General features: G+C 37.3%; 2 long non-coding RNA genes across 2 annotated transcripts in view; one reads left to right on the forward strand and one right to left on the reverse strand.

Annotated features, from left to right (window-relative positions):
• The window catches only part of LOC135966456 (uncharacterized), a 450,675-nt gene that overhangs the window by 256,745 nt on the left and 170,747 nt on the right, over window positions 1–23,183 (reverse strand). The gene's annotated exons all lie outside the window — the stretch shown is intronic.
• The window catches only part of LOC123567966 (uncharacterized), a 118,515-nt gene continuing 96,651 nt past the window's right edge, over window positions 1,320–23,183 (forward strand). The window contains exon 1 of the long non-coding RNA XR_006691173.2: window positions 1,320–1,613. This is a non-coding gene — a long non-coding RNA (uncharacterized lncRNA). The remainder of the gene's footprint in view (window positions 1,614–23,183) is intronic.

A 23,183-nucleotide genomic window follows, 5' to 3' on the forward strand; every position in this document is an offset into this window, starting at 1 on the left:
ATAGGTTCTCATCACCCAGCTACTAAATGAGGCCAAATTTAATCAGGCCTCTGGAACCATGAACCCATCATACTGTCTTAGATCCATACGTAAAACAGTGAACTGGAAGACAGTGAGGAATATGCTATTTGTGTCAACTGATTTTACAGATACAAAAAAGAGATGTTATGGACCAGGCATTTTATTGGAGCACAGCACAGTGGCATATATACTATTTTCCAAACTTTATAGATGAGGAATATAGACTTTAAATCAGTGATTCAAAGCCACATAGTCACAGAAGGGAAGGCCCATGTATGAACACCAGCCTTCTGATGTTTAGTGTGTTGTCATTGCTACTACATCCCATTGCTTTCAAGCACCAAGGGGAGCAGATACCATCTGGAGTTCTAAACCTTTATGACTAGTATGAGAATCAAAATGGTTGTACCAAATGCAGATGCAGAATTTAGATCCACATCTATATTGTGCAGTTCAATTCTAGACATAATCATTTGCCCAATCTAAGAAGACATTTGACTTCCCATTCCTATCCTCCCCTAGCAAATATAAATGCAAATAAGAGAGGTGAGGAACAGCTACAATGTGAGATCAAGTTCAACTTAGCTAAATAATAAAAATATATTATGACTAACAGATAAATTAAAGCAAGTTAAAAATTTGAAGCTCAGAAAATCAGGTTCCAGAATCCAGCAATAAAATGAGATATTAAAAATCTGCACAAGTCTTTTCCGCATAAACTGACAATCAGTCTTCATAAGGTCTCTATAATATATATATCTAACATTTAGGGAGTATTGTCAAGTTCTATTAAAATGATAATATAGTTAATAAGGAATGAATGATGCAGCATAAAATATAGGACACAGTCTTTTTAATTTTAAATTTGCACTCTCAGACTTGATAAGATATTCCTTGTCATGTCACTGTGCAGTTTCAGAAATTATCATGGAAATTACATATATTTCTGTTTATCAAATCAACCACCTCATGATAAATACTTGTAGACTCCCTCTCATTTACCTCACAGTTTGGGTTTTAGACCAAACACGCTATGCCCACACTGTTAAATGTACATTAACACTTGCAATAAAGAAACAAACATTAGTTGATCCAGTCATCTCCCATTGACAGACCGTCATCATTCTGGTACACAGAGAAGTATACACTTCAGAAGCTCATGGCATGTTTCCTCCTTGATTCAGGTTCCTTGTTTATTACCACATGAACACTTCTCTGGTATATTTTTAGTACAATGTGTTATCCTAGACTGATCATATGTTCACAGATTGTGAGGAGCCTGTGAAAGACTTTTTGCTGTACTTGCTATTGGGCAAAATCCCGTCTGCTACCTGGTATTCATGTAGAGTAAACTGCAATGTGGAAACAGATGGTATGACCAAGTGGGAGAGAGACTCTGTCTGCAAAACTGGGAGAGCTTCACTCTGGCTGGGGGTGGAAGAGGAATGAACAAGTCCACCCCAGTGTGAAAATAAGATGAAAATATAAAAGAATGTCAGCGTTGAAGGTTACTGCTTTTGATTTTGACAGTATCCCAGAACCGTGTGGGCACATGAACATTCCAAAGAAGATACTTCCAGGTTCTTCACATGGTGAGTGCAGCCTTAGTGTTCAAACCACTGCGGCTTAATACATGACACTTTGCATGAGATAATTTGACCAACTCAAGGTGGCCAATATATCCTTTTTTGCATTTGAGAATCAAAAGGAACAATGTGTTTCCCTACAGGTTGTCTGTCAAATTATAAATGAGACCTTACTCGTATTTTATATTTTGTGTTATCTTATTTTCATCCAGTCACTAAAATTAAGATCAAATTATTTTTCTTCTATTGAATTTGAAAACTGAAATCAGTTTTCTCTTCACAGCCCAGAGTTCTGACTATGGTTTAGCACCTTCCACATGGTGAGAGGAAGTTAGATAAATTGGAATTTGTTTCCTGTTCCCATGTGAACGACTACCTCTGTGCACGACTCTCCAGAATATTTACTTATTTTTATAGCTTTCATCCATGCTTATGTTTATAAAACAGATGTGCTAATTGAATTTCTTAAATTTTTAAATTTTTTATTTTTGTGGGGACATAGTAGGTGTACATATTTATTGAGATGTTTTGATATAGGAATGCGATGCATAATAATCACATACATTTTTATTTATTTTATTTTATTTATTTAGAGAAAGGGTCTTGCTCTGTCACCAAAGCTAGAGTACAGTGGAGCAATTATAGCTCACTGAAGCCTTGAACTCCTGGCTCAAACAATCCTCCTGCTTCAGCCTCCCAAGTAGCTATTAGTGTGTGTTAATTGGATTTTTAAAACACAAAAAAAAACCTGATCAAAATTAGCCCAATTCTAAAGAAGTCAATTATGTATTTAATCACTGTATTAGTCAGGGTTCTCTATAGGGACAGAATTAATGTAATGTGTGTGTGTGTGTATATGTGTGTGTGTGTGTGTGTGTGTGTATATAAATAAAATTAAGTCACATGATCACAGGGTCCCACAATAAGCCATCTGCAGGCTGAGGAGCAAGGAGAGCCAGTCCGAGTTCCAAAACTGAAGAACTTGGAGTCAGATGTTTGAGGGCAAGAAGCATCCAGCATGGGAGAAAGATGCAGGCTCAGAGGCTAGGCCAGTCTCTCTTTTCACATTCTTCTGCCTATTTCTATTCTAGCTGTATTGGCAGCCAATTAGATTATGTCCACTCAGATTAAGAGTGGGTCTGCCTTTCCCAGCCCACTGACTCAAATGTTCATCTCCTTTGGCAACACCCTCACAGACACACCCAGGATCAGTACTTTGTATCCTTCAATCCAATCAAGTTGACATTCAATATTAACCATCACAATCATGAATCTTCAGTTCTCCCAGTTATATGCCCAGGTCACCAACCTGACTGAATCTGGGTTATCTAACCAAGGTACCATGTTAATGGCTGAAAAATAAATAAATAAAAAACAAGGTTGAGAAAAAAAAAGTTTGCTTTGGTTACAGGTCATTATAAGCGAATGCTTATTGCTAGAATAATTTATAACTGAATTAAGTGTTGTTTCTTACACTCTCCAGTGGCGTACAATGCTACATTATTCTTGGCATCAGGAAGCCGCTAAAGTTTCAGATTCAGCCAATGGACTGATACTCCTAGAGCAGGCCTGGCACACTGGAAACAGCTCCAGGGCCTGCTGGAGCACCTTGCCCTGGTTATCCTGGAAGCAACTAGAGTGGATGCTGATTCTACTCATGCCACCTTCATCTGTGAACCCCCAAAGATCTTGCAATGTAACTGATACACAGTCAGCACTAAATAAACATACATACTCTGACTGTATGCCACTGGTTCAAAGGGGACTAAAATTATTGCATTAAGATGAAACAAATGTATAGGTTCAGGATGTCATTGGCTTCTGCTTTTCTGTGCAGATGCATAGAATAGCAGGGAGTGTGAAGAACTGCTAACTCTGTTGTCTTATGGGATCATCCAGGTTAGTGGAACGGTCTGGTTATTTGGAAGTTATCCAAAGATGCAGTCTTGAACGCAGAAATAGCCAACATAAAGAGGCAAGATCCTACGTGTCAAATTGTGCTCTCCCTTGCTTAGCTTTCTAGTGCAGGACGTTTCTCTTTCTGGTACACCTCTATTCCTTCATCTTTCTAGGCAGAGGGAGGAACATACACATCTATTCCTTCATCCATAAGTGATGACTTGCTCTGTTTTCAGAGATTTTCTGAGGACATATGTTTACAATATAGTGAATGTTAGTGTGCCCCAAAATTTGTATGTTGAAACCCTCATCACATTATGATGGTATTTGGATGGGGAGCTGTTGGGAGATAACCAGGACGTGAGGCTGGAGCCCTCATCAATCGCATTAGTCCCTTTACAGGAAGAGGCCAGAGAGCTAGCTGGTTCCTTCCACCACGCGACGCTAGGACAACTCATCAGTCTCCAATTTGGAAAAAGAGCCCTCACCAGAACCTGACCATGCCAGTACCATGACCTTGGACTTTCACACTGCAAAACTGTGAGAAACAAATTTCTATAATTTATACCCATCTGGTCTATGATAATTTGTTATAGCAACCTGAACTAAGATGGCATTCTCACCGTACTTAAACAATTAGACTTATTTTTTTAGACGGAGTCTCATCCTGTCACCCAAGCTGGAGTACACTGGCACCATCTCAGCTCACTGAAACCTCCAACTCGCTGGTTCAAGCAATTCTCCTGCCTCAGCCTCCCAAATAGCTGGGATTACAGGCATGTGCCACCATGCCCAGATAATTTTTGTATATTTAGTGGAGATGGGGGTTTCACCATGTTGGTCAGGATGGTCTCGATCTCCTGACCTCATGATCCACCCACCTCAGCCTCTCAAAGTGCTAAGTTTACAAGCATGAGCCACTGCACTCGGCCACCAATTAAGCTTTTAAAGAATGTTTATCTTTAATCATAAAAATAAATATTCATTATGAAATGCAAGAGAAACAGAAAAACATAAAGTAGATGATAAAATTCATATTGCATCTTATTGTTCAGAAGTAGCCAATATCAAATAAGTAATGGTTAAATTCCTGAAATAATTTCTTTTACAGTAACTTTTCTTTTCTGTGTATAAATTTTCTTATTTGAGAAAGTTAGGATTATATCAACCATACATTTTTAATCCTGCTTATTTCATTTTCCCAGCTCTGTAAGTTTTCTCTAAAGTCTGATATTTTAATGCCAGAATGATATTTGACATTAGTTGATGTACTATTTCTCTGATTTATCTGTTAATGCCTTTAGTTCATATTATTTCCCTATGAGTTTTAATTTATAAAAAATACATTAAATGAACATGATTCCTTCATTATTTTTTTATATACTGTATGTATTTTAACTAACAACTCAAAAGTCTTTTATTCAGCCTTATTTCAAGACTTACTATAAGGCCATCATAATAAAAACAGTGTAGCACTGGCAAGGAATCAACAAATAAATCAATGAAATAAAATAGAGAGCCTAGAAATATATTCACATTACATGATCATTTGATATTCACCAAAGGGACAAAACAATCTTACAAGAAAAGGAAAAGCTTTTAAACAAATGATCCTGGAACAACTAGCTATGCAAATTAAAAAATAAACTTTGACCCCTATCTCACACCATGTACAAACATTAATTTGAGATGGATTCGAGATCTCAACATATTAGCTAAAACTATAAGCTTTAATAAATAGTATATTTTTGTGGATTCCAAATAGACAAAAGTTTCTTTAAAAACCATAGAAAACAATATCAATAAAATAAAAATACATAAGGTGGCGGGCGCCTGTAGTCCCAGCTATCAGGAGGCTGAGGCAGGAGAATGGCGTAAACCCGGGAGGCGGAGCTTGCAGTAAGCTGAGATCAGGCCACTGCACTCCAGCCCGGGCAACAGAGTGAGACTCCGTCTCAAAAAAAATAAATAAATAAAATAAAATAAATAAATAAAATAAAAATAAAAATACATATAAAATATATTTTTTAAAAATTAACAACTTTGGTTCATCTAAAGACATCAAGTAAATGAACAGGCAAGCTGTAGACTGAGACATACTTGAAGTTTACACACCTGACTTAGGACTGGTAACTAGCATACATTTTCAGAAACAAAAAATAATAAAGTTTATAAGGCAATCATAAAAAGAAAAAAATGGAAAAAAGATTTGAACATGTACAACAAAGGCTAATTTATAATTAACCAATAAGCACATGAAAAAGCACTGAATATTATTAGATATTAGGAAAATTAAAATTGAAACCCCAATGAGATACCTAATATCCACTAAAGTAGCTAAAATCAAAAGAGAAATACTGTTAAATGTTGATGAAGACTTGTGGCAACCAGAACTTTCACATATTGTTAATGGCAGTGAAAATCCTGCAATTTTAGAGATAGTTCCCTTAGCATCTTAAAAAAGTGGATCAACCTCTCATGTAAGACCTGGTGATTCCAAAGAAACATATTTCTACAAACAGGCTTGTACAAAATCATTTATTGGAGCCATATTTATAATAACCCCCAAAAAGAAACAGCCTAGATACCCAGCAATAAGAGACTGGATAAATAAAATTTGCTTTATTTTTACACTGGGTTGTCAGGCAGCAATAAAAAGAATAAATTACTGATATATACAATTACATGGATGAATTGCAAAAGCCTTATATAGAGTGAAAGAAGTCTTACACATTAACACACACTATGATTCTACCTGTGTAAACTTCTAGATCAGCAAAATTAATTCATGGTGTAAAACAATCAGAACAATGAATGCTTCTGTGGAAATGGAGGTAAGGATTTATTGAGAAGGAACTTTCTGGAGTGACCATCATATTTTGTTTATTAATAGTAGGTTGGTTTTCTCAGGTAATCAAGTGGTCGCATGATTTGAGTACTTTAGTGTATGTAAATATTACTTGAAAAGAAAAAACGCATAAATAAATGTTGCATTCTAATGATATGTATGCTGAAGTATTTATAACATGTAGTAAAGTCTACAACTTATTTTCAAATACATTTTCAGAAAAGGAAGGAGAGATACATGTGTGATAAAAACAAGTATAGCAAAATGTTAATTGTAGAGACTAGTTAGTGGGCATATGGGTGTCCCTTCTGAAATTCTCTCAACTTTTCTACATGTTTGCAAATTTTCATCATGAAACAGGAACCTAGCAGAATGGGAGAGAGGATCTATTTCTACCTTTTTTGTGTGTGGACAGTGTAACAGGTTGGAATTCAGGATAAAAACCCAAATATAAGGAATAGGTTTATACATTAAAAACTTTGTAGCTGGGTGTGGTGACTCACACCTGTAATCCCAGCACTTTGGGAGGCTGAGGCGGGCAGATCATGAAGTCAGGAGTTTGAGACCAACTTGGCCAACATAGTGAAAGCCCGTCTCTACTAAAAATACAAAAATTAGCCAGGCGTGGTGGCATGTGCCTGTAGTTCCAGCTACTTGGGAGGCTGAGGTAGGAGAATCGCTTGAACCAGGGGGCGGAGGTTGCAGTAAGCCAAGAATGCGCCACTGCACTTTCCAGCCTGGGCTACAGAGCAAGATTCTGTCTCAAACATAAAACAAACAAACAAACAAACAAACAACAACAACAACAACAATTACTGCAGCACTATTCACAATGGCAAAGACTTGGAACCAACCCAAATGTCCATCAATGATAGACTGAATTAAGAAAATGTGGCACATATATACCATGGAAAATTACGCAGCCATAAAAAAGGATGAGTTCATGTCCTTCGTAGGGACGTGGATGAAGCTGGAAACCATCATTCTCAGCAAACTATCGCAAGGACAAAAAACCGAACACTGCATGTTCTCACTCATATGTGGGAATTGAACAATGAGAACACCTGGACACAGGAAGGGGAACATCACACAAAAGGGCCTGTTGTGGGGTGGGGGGAGGGGGAAGGGATAGCATTAGGAGATATACCTAATGTAAATGACGAGTTAATGGGTGCAGCACACGAACATGGCACATGTATACATATGTAACAAACCTGCACGTTGTGCACATGCACCCTAGAACTTAAAATATTAAATAAATAAATAAATAATACTTTAGGGCATTCAATAGATTTTGTTAGTTCTAAGATTTTAGGGTTTTTTGATTTAAATATAGTTCCTATAAAAAATCATATTATCAACTAATATGATAATATTGTTCTTACCATTTATTAAGCACACATATATATTTCATAGATTTTAATGCATTATCTAGAACTTGCAAAACAATATTAAATAGTAATGCTAGTATTGCTATCCTTTTTTCCTCAAAAAATCACTAGTATATAAACAATATTAAATAGTAGCTCTGCTATTGATAACCTTTTCTCTTTTAGAAGAACACAGCTAGCGGTTGACCATTAAGTACAAAGCTGACTAGTGTTTAATGTATTTAATCCAGATAATCTTTGCCCTTCAATAGATTAGGACAATATTTAATGTGATAACTAGCACTTTGAAATTATTCTTACCATTTTATGGTGTGTTTTCTTTTTACTACCTCTTTCACTGTCTACCTCCCTAGTATCTATTTTATTAATAATATTTATTTTATTTCTGTTTCAAGACAAAAATTATATTTTTTAGTATTTCGTTTCTCTATCAATTTTAAATACACACTTAAATTATACCAACAAAATCTATTCAGTATTTTGATTCTTTACCTTAAAATGTTTCTCAGACTGTTCCTTTTACACATTCTCTTGAAAACCTTATTTCTGTTATTATTGTCAGAATGCTAAATGCAAAATTGATCAAGATGAATTATTTTAATATCATCGGTGATATTTATAAATACAGTATACCAATATCTTTGCTTACCTCTTTTTCTCTGATTTTTCTTTTTGGTATTTGTGTTAGAAAAGACCAGTAGGGGCCAGGTGCGGTGGCTCACGCCTGTAATCCCAACACTTTGGGAGGCCGAGGTGAGCAAGTCACAAGGTCAGGAGATCAAGACCATCCTGGCTAACACAGTGAAACCTCATCTCTACTAAAAATAAGGAAAATTAGCCGGGCGTAGTGGCGGCAGCCTGTAGTCCCAGCTACTTGGGAGGCTGAGGCAGAAGAATGGTGTGAACTCAGGAAACAGAGCTTGCAGTGAGCCAAGATCACACCACTGCACTCCAGCCTGGGCAACAGAGCGAGACTGCATCCCCCCCCCCCCAAAAAAAAAAAGAAAACAGAAAAAGAAAAAAAGGAAAAAAAGAAAAGACCAGTAGGTAGTGAGTTTATACTCTTTATATGCCTGAAAGTTTTTTAGGAAATCTGTTATGCTTTTTAATAACATTTACTGTTATTTGTGTATACTCAGTGATCTATAGTTTAGTCTGGTATGAAGTTTAGATTTGTATTTATTCTTCTCTAGATGGAATCTATTTTAATCTAAGGGCTTACGTTTTCTTTAATTACAGAAAATGTCTGCCAATATTCCTCTTCTGCCATTTCTTCTAGAATCTTCTGGTGGAGCACCTTCTGAAACTTTGTTGTGGTTTCCCATGTCAATTTCATGTCTTTTAACTGCTTTTTAAATACTTTTATCTCTTTATTTCAGTGGTTCTAACTGGGCGAGGGTTACTCACCTGGACATTGGACAATCCAGTTTTGGTTGTCAAAACTGGGGAGGGGGTGCTACAGGCATCTAGTGGGTAGAGGTTATAGATGCTGCTAAAATTCTGCAATGTACAGGACACTCCCCACAACAAATAATTATTTAGCCCCAAGTGGCAAAAGTTCTGATGAGAAATCCTGCTTTATTTCTGTGCCCCACCTTCTAGTGAATTCTTGTGTTACTATTTTTCAGTTCACCAAATCTCCTTGCTGCTATCTTGAGAGTATTCCATATATTGACATTTTATTTGAAATTAAGGTATTTTTAAATTTCCAGTCTTTCTCATTTTAATAACCCCTGGGTATCTCATATCTACCCATGTTTGCTTCATAAATTCTTGTTCATTTACAGCATTCCAAGTTCTTTATTCATTACAGGATTTAAAGCACACACATTTTACAATTATTTTTGCACATTCTATTGTTTTCATTTTCCTTGGGGTGAATTAACCTTCAAATTGTTGGTTGTCTGTCTTAGCATTAGTTTACTTTTTGTTTTTTAATAGTTTAGGTTGCAGGCTGATATTAAATGGAAATTTTAGTTCTCCTTTTCTTCCTCCATACTTTCACCCCACCCTTTTATTTTTTCCCTTTAACAATTTTTCACAGTTGCCTGAAGTTGGATAGTGGTCTGGGGCTAGATCTTATGCTGGTTATTGAGACTTTTCCCACAGTGATACTGAGAACAATGTTGATCAACTCACGAAACCAGAGGGCAGCTTGACCCAAGTCTTGGTTGCTAGGTGATGCCTGCTCCTTTGACGTCCCTGGTTTATAATTATAACTACAATGTAGCTTCAGGCTCTAGTTAGACTTAGCTTGTTTTTTTCAACCTCTTTTCAAAGAGATGAGCTTCCTCAGCCTTCAGTTTTCAGTAAAGAGACTGCCTCACTGAACAATATTTATTCTGGTAATGCCACATGTATCATTTCAGAATCCCTGCATACTTGAAGCTTTAAGTTCATTTTATCTTTTTTCATCCACAGAAATATTTAACTTTTACTTGTGGCTCATATGAATAGTCATTTCTTCTTTTTATATTTTACCATTATGCTATACGTCTGGTGCAGATGGGGTCCTTAAATATCTGAAATTACATTATCCCAACTAGAAGTCTCCTTGCTCCTAGTTCAAATAATAAACTAATACTTAACTATTTGTATAGTTACTTTAAAGGTTTTATTTTTAATAACAAATATGAGTAGAATTATATCAGTTATCTTTCCAGTGACACTCAAGATTTTTTCCTTAATTAGCCTATTTAAATGAACTATAGTTTTATATAACCAGATATTGCTTTATAGTTACATTCCTGTCACAAATTCTCCTTGCTATTCCTATTTCAAAATATTATATTCAATATTTTCAATGTAATATTTATACCAATATTTAAAATAGAGATTAGTTGTCATCTTTTATTTTACTCTATTTATTAAGTTTTATTTTAAACTTTTATTTATAAGATAAATTGATAGGTCCAATTGAAATATTTCTCTAGGTTATTGAAAAAAGTATGTTATATTTATAAATACCAATTATTCAGAAATTTGGTGAATAAGTCTATCATTCAATCTGGCTCAGGACTATTTGGAGGATTTGTTCTTTTGAAATTATCTCAATGTTTTTGGCTATCCATTATAGGATTATTAAACCACAGTAATCTTTACCAAGTTATTCAAATATATTTCCCATATGTTATGGCATCCGCTACTCATTGATTTCTTTTTTTTTTTTAATCTCAATATTTCCTCTTAGACTGTGTAGTAAACATTCTGAGGTATTTTATGCTATTATAACAGATTACATGCATATTTAAATAATAATTTGGCTTGAAATAAAAGTGAGATAGAATTTCTTTTTCTTCATAATTTAAAAATATTTCGATGTTTCTATTTTATATCCAGCATTGGTATTGAAAAATTTGGCATCAATCTGACTATATTGTTTTGCCGTGATTTATTCTTCCTCTATAGAGACTTCTAGAATAATTTATTTCCCTCCAATGTTTTAAAATATTGCTGCAATATGTCAAGATGTAGGTTTTTAATTCTCTCCAAATTGATACTCTAGGAGCCTTTTTAATGCAAGGTATGTAATCTTTTTGAAACTTTTTAAATGTATATTCATTATTTCTAAAGACATATTCTCTTTTCTGTTTTTTTCCTTCTTTTCTGAGACTCTCATTACCATATGTTGATTCTTTCTTGATCTTCTAGCCCGGCTTATTATTTTATTTTTCTTCATCAGTTTCTGTTCCTATGGAGTTTTCCATAAGACTTTTCAGCTGGATAATTCCCAGCTTTTTCTTTAGCTGTATCCATCCTGGTGTTTATCCTTTCTGTGCGTTCTTTGTGTTAAGTATTATATTTTATTCCTAATAAAGTCACAGGGAGATTACACACACATACACACATATATCTGTCCATTTTCTCATATCTCTTTGTGCATATTTGTTATATTTCTTGGTTTATCTGTTCCAAAATTCCGCTCTATTTTATATGTGTGTATATACACACACACACACACACACACACACTTATATATGTACATACATCTGAATATTTGTCTGTTTAATGATTGTACTCCACAGGTGTCTATTAATTTTAGTATTCCTGATAACATGTTTTGGGGTAGACCCAAAGGCTAGGCCCTTTCCTGTGTCTCTCCATTGTCTTTATAACGAGGGGAAGGGAGGTGCCCCAGGGCAGAGAAACCCAGGCCCCACAGAATCATGTTAACCACTACATAAGTCTCCTAGTCAAAGATTCATTTTTAAACTACTTTGAATAAGCAATTTCCTGTTTAGTTTATAAACCCAGTCTGGGGGGTTGGAGGAAGAGGACATGAAAAACGAAGGCCAGAGAGCAGCAGCAGTCCAGATGCACTGTCATCTGCAAACCTGCCGTTTGATAGCTTCCGTGGCCTGGGCTGTCCTATATGTTTCATGGCAAAGAAACTGATTATGCCAAGGTGACATAGAAAGGGAAAAACAAAACTCAACAGCTTTCCCCAAACTACTCACCTTTATCTACCTCCTATTATCCTGTGCCCGCTGCTGCAGACACACCACAGCCCTCTCCACACAGAGACTGCTTCCTGGTAGTCTTCAATCTCAACTTGTTTTTTTTTTTTTTTTTTTTTTTTTTTTTGAGAAGGAGTCTCGCTCTGTCGCCCAGGCTGGAGTGCAGTGGCCGGATCTCAGCTCACTGCAAGCTCCGCCTCCCGGGTTCCCGCCATTCTCCTGCCTCAGCCTCCCGAGTAGCTGGGACCACAGGCGCCACCACCTCGCCCGGCTAATTTTTTGTGTTTTTAGTAGAGACGGGGTTTCGCCGTGTTAGCCAGGATGGTCTCGATATCCTGACCTTGTGATCCGCCCGTCTCGGCCTCCCAAAGTGCTGGGATTACAGGCTTGAGCCACCGCGCCCGGCCAATCTCAACTTGTTTTATTGTCTTAATTATTGTTATTTTCCTTTCCCTCTGCTTTCCTTGAGCTTCTGTAGTCTCTCTAGGATTTATTCAGAAGAATAAAGTATGCGGTCCATTCAAATTCACCATTATAGCAGGTACTAGAAACTTTTATAGCATTCTATGTCTGGTTATTTAGAGTTTTTTTCTACTTATAACCTTTCTTACAAACTGAAATGTATCATATTTGCAAAATTTTTCATAAGTAAATAATTTAAGATATATTAAACCAAGTATATCTTTTTTAAAAAACTATACTTATTTTTACTTTTGATTGGTGCTTTGTTTTGTCCTCCTTAAGACTTTGAGAGGATTCTTTGGTTACAGGCTTACTTTACATGTTTTCTATTTTTCTGTATGGGTTATTCAACTTATACAGAATTTGACACTATGAATTTTCCTCTGAATACTTCAGACAGATTTTCTGGGTTTTAATATGTGCTATTTCTTTTATCATAAATAACTTGTTCTTTTTATTACTAGTCACCTCAATTTGTATACCCCTCATGCCCCCACCACCAAATAATAAAACATTTTGCAGATTAAAAAAAAAAAAACTTCCAAGGCACTTATGGCTGGGGTGCCAGCCTTTATATAGAAGCTCAGAAACCACCAATAACTAGGCATAACCAGGAAAAGAAAATTAATCACCACAGAGCTGAAACTCCTTGACTAGATAATTTTCTAACACCGTTGATTTTCCTCCTAAGTCACTTTTCCTATTTTAGCACAATAAGCAGCTTTTCACAAGGGATCTGTAGTATTGTGTTCAAGCAAGCACGGCTGTATGAAACACTTCCTCTCTAGTTGCAACGTGTCAATCACTTCATGTAATTAATTTCCTAATGATCCTGAAACATTTGCTTTCTACCTGAATGATCTCATTCTGGCACCAGGCAATTTTCTGGAACATTTTAAATATAAAATTTATAGGTAAACCCAAGCAAATACCTTGTAGACAACGTGCAGAGGAGAAACTCAGGATCAAACCTTTTGCCAACGAAGTGTATTATATTTTCTTTGACAGAAGCAAAGTGATATATAGCGTGCCACAGCTAAGCTGTAAAAATACCATGACCTTTCATCAGTCTCAATTATTAGGAGTAATAGCCTCAGGCTGAAACTACTTGAGAATCCCTGACGATATTTAAGACAGAAAAACTATAGAATCTAATGCAAAGTCCACAGCCAAACTGTGCTGGGATAGGGTTGCCTAGTGGTCCATTCATCATTTTTTTTTCTGCTTACACTGGGGCTGACATCTACTTATTAAGTCTTTCCCTGGGTCATTTCACACTGCTGAAGAGGCAAAGTAGAAATCCCATCAGGAGGCCTGCATTTCCAGAGGGAAGGGAGGGATTTTATTTTTGGTGCCATCATTATCTTATTAGGCAAAAGGAAAACTGTTGGTCCTGATAGGTCCCTTCCTGTTCTTTCAAAAGTCATATCCAGTGTGGATAAGTGGCCCAATGCACAGGAAAGATGTAAGAGAAATAAAACAAAAAACTGCTGTCCTGGGAAATGGTAATATTTTTTAATAGCTAGGGACCACGCCTTGCTGATGAGGGAAGTCAGGCCCAACTGAGCATTGTAAACAGACTGTGACAATCTACCAGGAGAAAAGAAGGGATGGGAGGAATCAATAGACAGAAGATTCAAGGAAAGGGTAAATCTTTCATTAAATTCTATGGACTAAACCTTCTCAGTGGAATGACTAGCAATATTTCATTGCAACAGGTAGTGACAATATGCAAGCAGATTGCTTTCTATCCAGGATGGAATTCAGAAACCTTTGTTTTCCCTGTTCTCTAACATTTGGCACTTTACTTAACTAGGAATTTATGAAACAAACTGCAACAGTATTTGCAACACCTCTAACTGTGTCACCAATGGAAATCATGTATGTCATATCACATATCACATTTCAATTGTAGCAGATAGTATGGAATACCATTTTCATGGACCAGTACTTCAAAAATATAATGTTCTCAGCCCTGACACTAACTCTTATTATATAATATAGAAACACATTTTGTTCATGCCAAGTGAAGGCAAAACAAAAAGAAGAAAAAAAGAGAAACAGACATTACTATATCACTTTTTAATTATTTTATAACTATACTTCAATGTAATTTATTTCCTTTGGGATCATTTGCATTTTCTTTTATGCATTTAAAACACATTTTTTTTTTCTCAGAAAGGTCTATAGGCTTTACCATACTGCAAAGTCCATAGCACAAAAAGCTTAAGAATGTTTGTCCTACTCTAAATTTGTATTCATTAGGCAAAGTCACTCCCGTCATTCCTTCAGTGTTTGGGTGTGTGTGATCTCAGTACACAGGTACAGACACATTCAGATCACTGTGATGAACCCAGTCAGTTTCAAAGATGGTTTTACCTATTACCAAAGTCTAGATGCAACACTGGCATCTAAAAACAATGACATTTAAAATCGCCTTAAGATGTGTTTTTAAATATGTCAAATATTGTGACATACTATGTTTTTAAACATGTCCCAATATATAACTTAGTCAAGGATGGAGGCTCAAAATAGACCTAAGACTCTTCCTAGGCCTCCTATCAGTCTGTAGAAACCTTGGCTCAGGAGAGAAAGGTTAAGAACTAGATTTTACTTCTCTTATAGTAATCTCTGAGTTACTGGTGAGCAGCCATCCCACCACACGCTCACCCCAGAATAAATATCCTAGGTCACGAACAACTAGATGTGTAATGAGATTCAACAGAGAGAGTCTGTGAGGGGTGGGCAGTCACGAGGGGTGAATGGAAGGTGTGGCCTGCATCATTGCAGCACAGTCACTTTTTTTTTTTCATAGAAACCTCTGCATAAACCAGGTAGACATTTACAAAGCAAGAGACAGCTTGAAACACTTGCCAGACCCAGAGAGTGCAATACCATCATACAGCAATGCTGGTCAAGGGATACCTTCCTTTCGCCTTTATTTTTGCCCTTAGTTCCCACCACACTCCTGCTGCTAGGGTGGATCAGAACCCGGTTTCATTACGATGGGGAGAGAGATGGAGGTAATGAGGACCACATCTCCATTCCTGGCTTCCTGTTTGAGGCAGGCTCCAACTGGAGGAGGTGAGAAAATTTTACTTTAATCAAGTTTGGAGTTTTGCATATTAAATGCATTTGGATATTCTAATTTCTGAAGGAAGATTCTGTTTGGTGACTTAAGAATCCATGGCACTTATTTGCATAGTCATCTCATACCCCAAGATACAGCTCAGGCAGAGAAAGAAATCCCTCCAGTGAATTTTAAAGAGACAGAATACAAAATTAAGTGGCATTATGGTTACACTGCACGAATTCTATACGTTCAGAATAAATCTTATACTGATTTTTGTCTTTTTTCTCAGCTGTACGAAACTTCTTCTGTGTTTAATTTACTTTATCCCAGATCCCCAGTCAGTTCCTAGTATTCATTCCCAGGTTTGTTCTTGTCCAGAAAGTCTCCTCATTTCATTCCCTTGCAATATAAGCCCTACCTACCCATCTAGTCTGGCTCAAACCCATTGCTTCAGCTATGTTATATCTAAATGCACAGTCCACATTGATTCCTTTCTAATTTCTATTGCTTTTTGCAGTACCACTTATTAACAATGGCCATATTCCATTTTTATATAATTCATTTTTTTCTTTTCAACTTTTTGGCTCATGGGGTACATGTATAGTTTTGTTACATGGGTAAATTGCATGTAGCTGAGGTTTGGTGTACAAATTATTTCATCACTCTGGTTGTGAACATAGTAACTAATAGGTAGTTTTTTGATCCTCACACTCTCCTTAGCCTCTACCCTGAAATAGACCCTGGTGTCTCTCATTCCTCTCTTTGTGTCTATGTGCACTCAATGTTTAGCTTTTACTTATAAGTGAGAACATTCATTGGTTTTCCGTTCCAGCGATAATTCGCTTAGGATAATGGCTTCTGGCTGCATCCATGTTGCTGCAAAAGACTGATTTTCCTCTTTTTTAATGGCTGTGAACCACATTTTCTTTACCCAGTTCACTGTTGTTGGGCATCTTGGTTGATTCCATGTCTTTGTTACTGTGAATAGTGCTGTGATGGACATATGAGTGCATGTGTCTTTTTGGTAGAACAATTTACATTCCTTTGGGTAATGGGATTGCTGGATTGAATGGTTATTCTTCTTTAAGTTCTCTGAGAAAAGGCTTTTAATAAAATTCAACAGCCCCTCATGTTAAAAACCTTCAACCGACTGGGCATTGAAGGAACATACTTCAGAATAATAAGAGCTATCTATGACAAATGCACAGCCAACATCATACTGAACAGGCAAAAGCTGGAAGCATTCTCCTTGAGCACTGGAACAAGAATAAGAATGTCCACTGTCACCACTCCTACTTAACATAGTACTGAAAGTCCTAGTCAGGGTAATCAGGAAAGAGAAAGAAACAAAATGCATCCAGATAGGAAGAGAGGAAGCCAAACTCTCTCTCTTCACATATGATATGATTCCATACCTAGAAAACCCCATAGTCTCTGCTCAAAGGCTCCTGCAGACTGATAAACTTCAGTAAAGTTTCAGGACACAAAATCAATGTAAAAGATCGTAATATTTCTATGCAGCAAAAATGTCCAAGCTGAGAGTCAAATCAAGAATGTTATCCCATTCACAATAGCTACAAAAAGAATAAAATACCTAGGAATTCAGCTAATCAGCAAGGTAAGAGATCCCTACAATGAGAATTACAAAATGCTGCTGAAAGAAATCATAGATGACACAAACAGATGGAAGAACATTCCATGCTTATGGATAGGAAGAATCAATAGTGTTAAAATAGTCATATTGCCCAAAGTGATATACAGATTCAATGTTACTCCTATCAAACTACTAACATCATTTTTTACAGAGTTAGAAAAATCTAATCTAAAATTCATATGGAACCTAAAAAGAGCCCAAATAGCCAAAGCAATTATAAGCAAAAAGATCAAAGTGGAAGGCATCACACTACCTGACTTTAAACTATAATACAAGGCTGCAGTAACCAAAACAGCATGGTACTAACACAGAAACAGACACATAGACCAATGAAATGGGTTAGAGAACCCAGAAATAAAACTGCACACCTACAACCATCTGATCTTTGACAAAGTCAGCAATAGCAAGCGATAGGGAAAAGACTGCCTATTCAATAAATTGTTTAGGTGAGGGAGAAAGGACAAGATGGAGGAAGGTGAACAAGAAGGCACAATCCATGTTGCTTCCGGGTTCTTCCCCACCAACATTCCCGTGTGCGAGAAAGTGCAGCCCGCCCCGGGAAGATGCAGATCAACCGAGCATGCGCCAGGTGATGTCAATCTGAAGAGATCGAAACTTACCCGGCCACGCCTACGGAGACGCCCCTATCACACCCTTATCATGCCCACTGCCCTCCCCCTTCCAGTACCAATGCATAAAAGTCCGCTGCCGGCAGGAGCCGGCGTGACTTCTTCGGCCCCCGCATTTGTGGACCGGAGAACATCACCCGAGAGCGCCGGCATGACTTCCCTGGCCCCCCACACCTGAGGACCAGAGAACCTCGCCCGAGAGTGTGTGCATATTTGCAATAAAAGACTGCCACTTTCTTACGTACTTTGGCCTCATGTTTAATTACTTAGCTCTCCTAAATTAAGTTAAATTAAATTAAACAAAACATAAATAATGCTGGATAACTGGCTAGTCACATGCAGAAGATTAAAACTGTACCCCTTCTTTTCACTATATGCAAAAATCAATCCAAGATGTATTAAATACTTAAATATAAAAACGAAAACAATACCAACCCTAGAGGAAAACCTAGGAAATACCATTCTGGACATAGACTTTGGCAAAGATTTCATGAGAAAGTCTCCAAAAGCAATTGCAACAGAAACAAACAAACAAAAAGACAAATGGGACCCAATTAAATGAAAGGTCTTCTGTACAACAAAAGAAACTATCAACAGAGTAAACAGACAACCTATAGAATGGGAGAAAATATTTGCAAACTATGCATCTGACAAATGTCTAATATCCAGAATCTATAAGGAACTTAAACAAATCTATCTTTTTCTGAAGTTAACAATACATCATATTTCTCTTTATCTTTTTGGAATTGTAGGTAACTTCTAGTCTGGGAAAATATGATGGTCCATTTCTTATCATTTCTAGCATAAATGTAAATAAAAATCTTATTTCCAATCTTACCTGCATCTACAGGACATAAATCTCGGAATATTATCTGTTTACATGTAAATATCCTAAGCCTGTGCTTTAAAGAGATTTCAGTTTTATTTAAAATTCATGCAAGGTTGGAAGCAGCAAAAAGGTGTCTCAAGGGTCTTGTGTATTTTAGCGAGGAATGTCAAGAATGCAGGCTTCCCAGCTTGTAAAACAATAGCTTCTTTGATTGGAAGTTCAGTTGTGCTTTGCCTGACATTTTCTGTTTTTAAACCCAAAGGTAAATTTAACTTAAGGAGGAGATATTTCTGTTTGTCAGCTTCAAAAGCGATGTGTTTTCATTTTGTTTCTTTTTTTTTTCCAAGCAGTAAATCTTTTGAAATTTAAACTCTACCCTTGTTTATCACTGCAGTTATTGCTTTAGAGGTTAAAGTTTGTAACATAGTCCCTTCTCTACCTGCTGAAAGACGGGAGACAGAAAAGTCTATTTGAGAAATTCTGTTGGTAAACCTATTCCCAACGATCCTATTTAAGGCGGATTATGCTGTTCAAAACATGCCACTAATCTATATTTTCTTGATGTCATAATAAAATAAGCTGCCATCAACAAAATAGCCCCTTGTCAATCAGACAAACACTTGCTAAAATTATACTCCACTTTTGAACTCACGTAAAAAAAAAAAAAAAATCCATTGTTTTGTGCCTTTCTCAAATACATATCAACTAACATTAGTAATTAATATCCTCTTGACATCTCTCATATTTTTGTACATCTTTCAATATTTGGGTAAATTCTTTTCCTTATGCATATTCCTAAAACATTGAAAAACAATAGAGAATTCTTGGTACCCATCCTCTAGTATGATTCTATTATTAAATATTTTTTTTTCCAATTTAAAAATTTATCAGGCTGGGTGTGGTGGCTCATTCCTGTAATCCCAGCACTTTGGGAGGCTGAGGCAGGTGGATCACCTGAGGTCAGGAGTTCGAGACCAGTCTGACCAACATGGTGAAACCCCATGTCTACTAAAAATACAAAAATTAGCTGGGCGTGGTGGCGGGTACCTGTAATCCAAGCTACTTGGGAGGCAGAGGCAGGAGAATCATTTGAACCTGGGAGGCAGAGGTTGCAGTGAGCTGAGATTGCACCATTGCCCTCCAGCCTGGGCGATAGGGAGAGACTCTGTCTCACACACACACACACAAAAGTATCAATTTATAGTTCTCATTTCTTGTGGTAATATTTAAAAAGAAAACAAGAACACCTCTTTTTGAGTGATCAAATACGTAGAATTGAAAACTAAAGCTGAATTTTAATATTATAAATAGACCATTTTCAAATGATTCACTGATTACCAAAAAGTAAAAGTTAGATATGGGAAAATAACTTTTTGGTTTACTGAGAGACTGAGGACCACGGAAGGCTGGACTTGCCTCTAAGATATGGGGAGTGGGCAAATTACAGCACTTGGGCCAAATCAGCCAAAAGGGCTGACCACCTGTTTTAGTGAGAGCTAAGAATGTTTTTCTATATTTTCATATGATTGAAAAAATCAACAGAAATTTAAAAGAAAATAGCACTTCATGAAAGACAGGAAACATGAGATTAAGCTCTCAGTGTCCATAAATAAAGTGTTTTTAGAACACAGTCATGGTCAATCATTTGCATATTGCCTATTGCTGCATCCACAAAACAGTGGCAGAGTTGAAGAGTTACAACAAAGACTGTAGGACCTGCAAAGCCTAACATGTTTACTAGCTGATCCTTTACAAAGAAAGTTTAAGATTATGTCTGTTTTCTGGAACAGTTCCACTGATAACAGCACATATATTTATGGACCATTAAGTTGTGATTAAATATGATTGCCATGAATCAAATCTTGGAATACCGTCTGTCTATTCTCCTAGGAATGATGACTTCAACAGCTCTCTGGAACAATACATGGTGATTTATTCTAATTCTTTTTTTGTTTTTTTGAGATGGGGTCTCCCTCTGTTGCCCAGCATGGAGTGCAGTGGCATGATCTTGACTTACTGCAACCTCCACCTCCTGGGTTCCCGGGTTCAAGCAATTCTCATGCCTCAGCCTCCCCCATAGCTAGGATTATAGGTGCACCACACCTGGCTAATTTTTGTATTTTTAGTAGAGACAGGTTTTCACCATGTTGGCCAGTCTGGTCTTGAACTCCTGACCTCAAGTGATCCACCCACCTCAGCCTCCCAAAGTGCTGGGATTACAGGCATGAGCCACTGTGCTGAGCCTTCTAATTCTTTTATTCAGTTTCCCTTTGACCAGCCAAATATTTATTTTTAAAACAGGAAAAACTATGAAATTTTCCCTCGGGTATGTACTGACATACCTGTTGATATGTATTTTGGTGAGAATACATACCAAAATTTAATATATACCTAAACTGGCACTCCAAAGAAGTATTTACTTATTTTACTTAATTTCTCCCTTCAAACACACCTAATAAAAACATTCCTGATAAATTTCCCAAATATATACTGTTAGAATGTCAAGAAAAACTTCAGTACAGTACTATAGTTATTTTGTCAAAATGAGAGATATACACTATTTATTCAGCTATTTATTCAATCACTTGCAAGAAAATCTCAAACTGAGAGAAAAAGATAATGTATTGGCACATATGGTTGAGAAATCCCTGTGTTAAAATGATGCCAATTAAGACTAGTTTTCTCTCTTTCTTTTGGTTTTGTAGCAGGACAAAACGCCTCAGACATGCAGTTAAAGAAGGAAGAGGTTTATTCGGCCGGGATCATCAGCAAGACTCCTGTCTCAAGAGCTGAGCTCCCTGCATGAGCAATTCTTGTCCCTTTTAAGGGCTCACAACTCTAAGGGGGTCCACATGAGAGGGTTGTGATCAATTGAGCAAGCAGGGGGTATGTGACTGGGGGCTGCATGCACCAGTAATCAGATTGGAACAGAACAGGACAGGGATTTTCACAGTGCTTTTCCATACAATGTCTGGAATCTATAGATAACATAACTGGTTAGGTCAGGGGATGATCTTTAACTACCAGGTGCCGGGCTGTCTGCCTGTGGATTTCATTTCCGCTTTTTTTACTTCTTTCTTTGGAGGCAAAAATTGGGCATCAGACAATATGAGGCGTGGTCTCCTCCCTTATTCCAGCTTTTCTCTACCCATCTCTGGGTGTCGTCTTCCTCTTTAGGCTACACATAATGGGAAGAAGCTAGCAGTAGCTTTCTATATTCATTCTCTCAAATTTAAGTCCGACAGAATAAGAGAGCATCTATTCCCAGTACACACAGCACAGAAACACAGATTCACTATGATTGGAACCATGTGGGAGACACGAGGCACTTACTATAAGTAAGGGGGATTGGGAGTTCTCATTGGCCAAGCCTGGGTGCTATGCCCCACCCTGGTCATCACTGCCATCCCAGCCAATAACTGACTAAAAATATGAGAATAATGGGTTCCCAAAAGAAAGTTGAGGTTTTTGTTGTTGTTGTTCAGGATAAGGAAGAAGAAATGTAAGACCAGGATATTTACTATTTGAATTAAATTATTCCTAACCACATTTAGAACTTTCACCAAATACTGTTCATGATATTTCTACTGCTAATTCATTTTTATTTTTCACAAAGGAAACTTCAAAATGTTATACATTAGGTGAGGCTGAGAAAAGAGAAACTAAAAGAAGTTTGGTGGAAGCTCTTGACCATGTTTCATGTATGCCTATCCCTTAACCACCTTCAACAGGAGGCCAGTCCATGGCAAACAATTGTTAATCATCTACATACTGGCCGGGCGCGGTGGCTCAAGCCTGTAATCCCAGCACTTTGGGAGGCCGAGGCGGGTGGATCACGAGGTCAGGAGATCGAGACCATCCTGGCTAACATGGTGAAACCCCGTCTCTACTAAAAATACAAAAAAAAAAAAAAACTAGCCGGGCGTGGTGGCGGGCGCCTGTAGTCCCAGCTACTCGGAGGCTGAGGCAGAAGAATGGCGTGAACCTGGGAGGCGGAGCTTGCAGTGAGCCGAGATCGCACCACTGCACTCCAGCCTGGGTGACACAGCGCGAGACTCCGTCTCAAAAAAAAAAAAGAAAAAAAAAAAAAATCATCTACATACTGCATTTTGCCACCAGTCACCCTCCAACATGCCTCTGCAACACAACATCAGGCCAACGAAATGCTGCGTGATGGGCTCTCGAAGGGAATGGTGGCCACACGATTGGCCTTCCATAAGCTGACCCCAGAAAAGGAGTTTAATGAGCTCTTAGGTCAACCTAGGCCCAGCTGATTGACTTATGGTAAAATTCAGCTTCCATCTGCTCTTTGGGGTCTCTTTAATTGCCATGAT

The sequence above is a fragment of the Macaca fascicularis genome, chromosome 12 (assembly GCF_037993035.2).
Source record: "Macaca fascicularis isolate 582-1 chromosome 12, T2T-MFA8v1.1".
Classification (NCBI taxonomy): domain Eukaryota; kingdom Metazoa; phylum Chordata; class Mammalia; order Primates; family Cercopithecidae; genus Macaca; species Macaca fascicularis.